Here is an 8119-nt window from a genome sequence, read left to right as displayed (position 1 = left end):
ATTCACTAGTTTGGTGCCAAGGCCAATGGCCAATTATTAGTGGTCCAAAATATATCAATAATGGCATTTATAGAGGAAAAATTTGGAAGGTTAATTTTAGACCATTTTCTTCTCCTTATCAATAGTACAAACAACATGTGTTATCATCATCTAAGATACTAGAAACCTTTTCCATTGGTGGTTGTTAATAGAGTTGGGCTTGACTGTAGAGAGGGTAAAATGAAACTAATTTGAAACAGAAATTCCTCTACCATTGTTTGTATGGATAATTACCTTATTTGTTAATCGATAGAGCTAGACATAACTTCCTGTCCATGATTTAGGTGCCAAATTTGGAAGAGACTAACTCAAGATGGTATTGTATGCATGTTTATTTCCTTCAAAAGTATTAATTTTCCTTAGTTGGTACAACACAAAAAAAATCATACTGAATGTAAATCATCTCTAGCTCAACAAAGGATACAAAAATATAGTAGAAAAATAATTTCTTTCCAAGGTAATGTACTCTAGGTACCATGATGTTCTAACTTCCCAACATAATGAAGGAAAATAACTTCAATCTATGCTTGTCAATAAATAAATTATTAATCACAATAGATTTTCCACAAATCTATTTAATTCACAAATTTGTGTCATTATCTAATAACAAGAAAATTCCATTATTTTAGTATTGAAAAGAGATTACAGATCCTATATTGTAATTGGAGTGCTAATGGAGAGGATCCCTAATCTATTTTTTCATAGTGACCATTACGCTTGACATCTATGTCCATGAGTCTCTTTCTCCCTAGATTAGGCTGAAAAACTTAAAACATCTCCTATGTAAAATAAGACCACCAGAAGAAGAATAGAGTCCAACCTTTGGATCCACTTCTCCTAGGAAAGAAGAAGGGAGACTTTTGAAGGACTTATCACCCCATCAATGAGGGAGGAGATGGTTATGATATGGTTGTCAAGAAAATTGGTGTTATTTTCCCCCTAATATTCTACGAAATTATTAACTTAATAACTACTTTCTCAATGATTCTCAAGTATAGAGATTTTCTAAGACAAAAAAAATTATAGGTGGCAATAACAACATAGATAAAATCTAGGGAAAAGCTAGTGGGTTGTGATAATAGATCTTATATTCACTATGTTGTTGAGATTGCTTATATGTAAAAATAACCCTTTGTAATGAGAAGAGAGAGTGTACTATATAAAAGAGAGTTTAAAAAGTGTAAAAATAAATCCTAAAAATAATAAATGGAACAAAGATCAACCTAGAAGAGGAGCTTAAACAAAAAGCTATGAAGCTTGAGGGAGACTAATTCAACAACAATATAACATATCTATATCTATATCTATTTACAAATTATACGACAATACTAATATAAGCGGTGTAATCTATTTCATCACAACATTATACTATATCAAAAGAAAAGGGTGATCCATGCTCACCCCAACTTTAAAAAAAAGATCAAGGGCCAGTTTGCTAGTGGAAATATGAGTGGAATAGCCATATGTAAATTATTAAAATTTTGAATTCTCTATTTGAGTTCACCAAATCAGAATTATGAATATGAATATGTATTCCAATTTTGGTCCAAAAATGAACATTTGCAATTCCACCTATATAGGAGAAATTGGAATACGTATTCCTATTCCAATTTTATTTATTTTACAAAACACAAATTTTTGCTTCCATGAATTTTATATCAAATTCTAACTAAACCAAACAAGAATATGAACATGTATCCCCATTTTCTATTCTAGAGTTAATATTCTAGAAAGACTATTCCAATTCCCATATTTTTATTACTGTGACCAAAGGAACCCTAAAAGACTATTTGAGAAGGCTATATCATAAAACAACATGAGAGGCCACAAAGCATTTTCCAAAAGAACCAACACATGCTACAAGATCCATATCTAATTTCTTATAATTCTCTCCACAATGAAAAGTATTGCAAAATGAAGGAAACTTAGGTCCCTAAATGGAGCACTTTAAATAGATATAGCAACCAAGAAAAACACACCCAATGCACAAAAATAGTGTAAAGACAACTTAGACCTAAGTGGAAAAGAGTAAATTGAATAGATATGGAGAAACAACAAAAAGATAACTAAGGATATGATTAGTTAGGTGTTTCTCTTTGAACTTTTTGAATACCAACCACCTTGAAATGACTTGACTATGAAATTGAGTGTTTACGTGATTTCACATGTCCATGACAATAGTGGACTCTTGGGCATGAAGTTTTTTTCTTTCCCTCTTGTCCACATTTAAAGTTGCCATACGTTCATGATTAATTAGCAAAGAAAGTTCCTTGAACTCACTCAGAATGATCTCCATCTTTGATGGGCCAAGACTATCTCCAAAAGTGAACAAAGAAATACCCATAATTAAGCTAATAGGCTTCACTCCTTGCGAATCCTTGACCAAATTGTTCAGATTTTTCAGCAATCTTACATTGTTAAACACAAAAATTGGTGTCATGAAGTTAAGCAAGTTAAAGTGAGGAAAATGTTGTGAAGAGCCAAACCAAGATTGATAATGGATTATTTGGATTGTCTTATGTTGATATACGATCAAGCCATACTAGAAGATATGCCCAAAGATGCCCCACTTGACACAACTCTTATACTTCTATAAAAACTTTATAATAAAATTATGAACATTTAATGTGTGGAATGAGGAAATAGAGATGCATAAGAAAATTTAACATTTCCCTTGACAGAAGTTTGTGAGTGAGTTGAAAAGGGAATTTAACTGAGTGCAAGTCTAAACACTTGAAAAAGGCCATGCTTGTATTAGAGAAAATCAATTGGCTAGTAATTAGAAAATATAAAAATATAAATTAGAGAGGATTAACTACTCAATATTCACAACCTTTGGCATATCTATATCATTACTATGAAGGCTAAATTTTAAAACTAAGTTAAAATACTAAAAATTTCAATTAAACAAGTAGGATTACTTGTTAATCTTCTACTCAAATAATTATTTTTTTAATATTTAAATACCAAGGAGATTCAAGATAGAGGATAGCATTGTGTTTCCATGCTTGAAATCTACAATTGTAGTAGTGGTGCTTTGTCACACTTCAAATCTGCAACTTTGACGAATTGTAGTTTTCTCTATAATAGAGTTTAGGGTACAGATAATTGTTTTCTTTTCAAAATAAATTTAGGCATGATTTGACCATGTCTATGGATTGGAATTCTAGAACACATAGAAAAATATGAAGAAGGAAGAAATTATGCCTGACACATTGCAAAAATGAAATGATGGACTTAATGCATAATTGGGATTTATTAATCAATATCACAATTAAACACAACAATAGAAATGCCATATCATTAATATTGTACAAGCTAAGCTTGAAGCTCAAGAACATTCTTAATTCTCAAAGCAAGATGACCATGGCTCACATCAAAATAGCCTCTAGAAAATTAACACCATGAGATATACAAAGATGTCCTATGACATTGACCAATTGAAGAGACTCAATTTGATTAAGGGCACATCAAACATTTCCCTCAATCCACTGGAGCGATAGAACTTTATTCATTTTGTTAACTAGACCCACCCATCATCATATTCAATTTATCTAAATGCATATCAAATTCATCTCTCTCTCTCTCTCTCTCTCTCTCTCTCTCTCTCTCTCTCTCTCTCTCTCTCTCTCTCTCTCGCTGCATTCTTCTCATTATATGTTCATCCTAAAATGTATATGTACGATGTGTCATCATCTCATCTACATTTTATCTTATTTCTACTTCAATCTTTTGTAGCATCAATTATTTATCTTTCTTATTGGTACATCTTTCACTATCATTTTATTTTCATCAATTTCATTATCCATGTCTTTGTGCATCAACCATTTGTTCACATCACTATCTCATACATTTTTAAGCATATACTCTTTGTTCCTCTCTTCATTATTCTTTATTCTCAAGAATTAATTATAATTCCTCTTTTTCTATTTTTTTAATTTGTTCATTTAGCGCCTCAAATAATTGAAGCCTATTCTTTTCAATACTCTATTTGTCTCTCAAAAAGCATCTTTTCTCAAAGCATCCTACAAATTAATTATATAATTCAATTATTTAGTTTGATCAAACTATGATTAAAAATTTAAATATATGAGACATTTTTATTTGGTTTGATTATGTATTAATTTTTCATTATGTTTTAATTTGGTTGTGTAATAATTTTTAGTATAGAAATTTCAGATTTTTTTTTTTGATCTATTATCAAATAACATAATATTTTTTATGAAAATTGATTTTTTCAATATATACAAAATAAATTTACATTTACATTTTAAATCATAGTAGATACAATCCATTTTAATAAATAACCAAAATATTACAAAATTTCACATTTTGATTTATAACAATGGATGTCATTCTAATCTTTTTTATGAATAGTGTGTCAATTTATATCAACTATTCATTATTGGAAATTCTATTTAGCATTTCAAGAGGTATTGACTATGCCTACAAATTGATACAAACTCGACAATCTTCATTATGATCATCATCACTATAAACGATATCATTATATGAAAATTCAACACGTAAAAGTGAGGAAAAGAGTGGTAGAAAGGGATGTGAAGTAGATAGCTATAGTTATTGGTGAAGAGAAAAATAGGAGAGAGAGAGAGAGAGAGAGAGAGAGAGAGAGAGAGAGAGAGAGAGAGAGAGAGAGAGAGAGAGAGTGATGTTAGTATTAAGGGTTTAGGAGATGTAGAAAGGGAGGAGAAGTATATAGTTCTAAATATTGGGAGAGAAAAAAGCATGAGATAGAGAGGTTGTCAGATAATGATGCTAGGAGAAAGTATTTACTGTTGACTCTCTTCACAAAAGTAATAAAAATTACCCCTCTATGTATTTTTCACTATATTTTTTATATTGAACCTTAATTCTATGCTCTTCAAATTATTACTAAACATTAACAAATAGAGGGGGCTAGGGGGTAGTGAAGAATAATGTTATGACCACACCTTCCAAATGAACAAAATAATAACATTATTGAATATATATAAATTTATCGGCATACCCTTTGCACCCTTCAATGGTGCAAGCGCTAGTATCTTCATGTTATATTTCCATAGCTTCTTTAAAAGAGTCATACACAAATTATGTTGATAGTTTCTTTTGCAGGTCAATACTTATATACTAAGATTCATGGGATATGCTTGTTTATTTTTATAGTTTTTCTACACAACCAAGATTAAAAGAATCAGTAGGCTATGCTTGTATACCTCATCAAATACTACAAAGACCTACATAAGTTAAATACACGATAGTCATAAATCTTAAATATCCAATTATCATGATAGATTTCTAGGTCTAAGGAGGTGAGACATTTTTTCCTCTCAAGAAGGTCAACACCAATATCTATCAAGGACTTCTTGAACAACTGAGCTTGTTCTTGAGCCAACCCCAACATTTTTCTTAGTATTTACATTGTTGGAGGAGATGATTGAAATACTCTATTGTCAAGTTAGAAAGAATTCAATTTTCTATATCATCTCTCTCTCTCTATCTATCTATCTTTATCTATTTCATAACCTAATTATTTTCTTTACCTCATATCTCTCCTCCTACCCCTTCTCTCTCTAATATCTCTACCAAATATTTCTCTATTGCCTTCTATCCATCTTTTCCCCCTAATTAACACAGACCTCCAACTTCCATCTCTCGCCCTCTCCCTCTTCTCTCACTCTCACCCTCCCTCTCTCTTCTTTTACTCTATATCTATCTCTCACATCTATCTCCCATTAATGAATTTTCATTCTCTCCCCTCCCATATTCCTCCTTCCATCACCATATATTTCTATTCCATGCCCTATTATTTTCTTCCTCTCAACCTCTCTCTCTCTCTCTCTCTCTCTCTCTCTCTCTCTCTCTCTCTCTCTCTCTCTCTCTCTCTCTCTCTCTCTCACACACACACACACACACACACACACACACAACCATATTTTCTGGCAGGGCACCTTGACCATATACCATGGAAGTATGGGTCATGATTAATAGGATTTTATGTCATGTTATCTTGGAGATTTATTCTTTTCATTTCATATTAATAAGTGTTCAATTAAGATCATGTTGACCAAGTTCTTATGTTAACCATTATGTTAGTCAAAGAAAGTCAAAGTTCCTAAAAAATGGAAAATGACATACAAGGGCATAAATAGGAGTTTAATATAGTGTTAAGATGTAATGATAAACCTTTTAAGGTACCCAAGAAAGTCATATTATAACTTAAAATGCAAAATATGGAAAAAGTGCAAAATTGCTAAAAGGTGAAATCAACAATTTGTGTAAAATTGACAAAGTGTAGAAGGTGAGCATTCATTCATCTTGCTCAAACTTATTAGGGAGGTTAAAGGTCTTGTTCATGGATATAAATAAATGTAATATCATATAAGAAAGGGAGAGAGAATGTGTGGAGGAAAGTGAAGGACAAGTGTGTGGTTTTGTGTAATAAACCTATATTTTTGTGAACTTTTGCTGGAGCACTATTATTGACTATAATTCTATTACTCTCTTCCTTATTATTTAAAGGTGGTGATCCTCCGTCTTCTAAGTTATATGTTAGTGGAGGATGGTATTGTTATTGAAGCTTAGAGTTTTTCTAGCATCATTTTATTCCACTGTTTGAAAGAAGAAAGTTGCCAATTATTATAGATGACTGTGTGACTGTCATAAAAATTATAGTCTTAGTATGCATACCATAGCTTCTTATTGAACCATTGGATTATGTTAATATTTGGATATGTTATTTAGAACCAAATTATGCAAGTTATGACCAAAGGGATTGTACAAGTATTATATATTTCAAAAATTATGTACAACTATTTGGAGATCTATATGAATTCCAAAATGCTGATAAATATCATTTGAAATGTAAAAAGAGTCTTGGATATTGTTTGACCATTAATAGGAAGTAGGTTGAACTGTGGTGTTGAAAAATTGTGAAGGGTGCAAGGTGATGGTGGTGTTGGGTATTGTGTGAGTTCTTTTTTTTGGTTTGTGAAGGGTTTGGTATAGACAATAGAACAGGTGAGAGTGGCACAAGGAATAGGCTATTCACCTTGTCTCTAACCTTGGAGAATCCATAGGGATAGCATATGTTATGCTTGGTTGGCTTGGAAGAAGCATTAGTTGCAGAGTTAGTAAATAAAAACATAGTTATCACATCCATATGTGCATCATATTTGGTATTAAAGAAGGATTACACCATTTTGGAGAGTATAGTTGTGCTGGTTACAGAAGTTTGATTGTTGGTTACAAAAATTTTATAGAAGTGGGCAAGATTTTGTTTTAGTTTTTTGTTAAAGTGGTATTTTTTTTGGTGTTTGAGAGGCACCAAGGATGAGACCACAACATGAATAAATATGGAAGACTTAGGTAGGTTATAGAGATATGTTGAGAAGACAAAGGGAAGAAGAAAGGAGAAAGATAAGATAGAAAGAAGAGGAGAAGAGTTATTAGAAGAAATCCAAAATTTGAAGGAGGCAATAGGAAGAAATGAAGAAAAAGGAAGAAGACTAGAGGTTTTGCTAAAATAGCAAGCAGAGGAAGAAGAGGAGTAGAAATTTGACAATGAAGAGGTTAAGCATATTGTGGTGAAACCTGTGAAGACAGAGGATCAGGGAGATGGAAAAGAAATGGTCACTAGATTAGACCAAATCATAGAGCCAAGGGGAGAACTAAAGTCTAAGATAGAGGACATCAAGAGTAAACAAGACATACAAGCAAATTTGGAACATAATGTGGCAGCAGACTCCCTACAATATGAAGGAAGAATGGAGCATATAATCAACATTATAAGTAAAAATGTTGATGAAAAAAATATAGAGGAAGATAATTTAAAGATGAAAGCAATAAAATGGGTATAAAAGATATCAATTTATGAAAGAGATAGAGAAATATCCCTTAGAAAAAATAAAGTTATTTTTGTTATTGGCAAGCAAGATTGGAATAGGATAAGAGGTAGTTAGAGGAAGGAGATTCTAAAAATAGTAAGGTTGCTAATGAAACCATTATTAAAATGGCATGATGAGTAGTTATTATTGTATTTGTATCACCAAGACAAGGTATACCTTAGGTGAATATGAAAATG

Source organism: Cupressus sempervirens, chromosome 11 (genome assembly GCF_028749045.1).
Source record: "Cupressus sempervirens isolate cs-2001-9-10 chromosome 11, ASM2874904v1, whole genome shotgun sequence".
In the NCBI taxonomy this organism is placed as follows: Eukaryota; Viridiplantae; Streptophyta; class Pinopsida; order Cupressales; family Cupressaceae; genus Cupressus; species Cupressus sempervirens.
The sequence above is the reverse complement of the archived record's forward strand: the minus strand, read 5'-3'. Positions refer to the sequence as shown.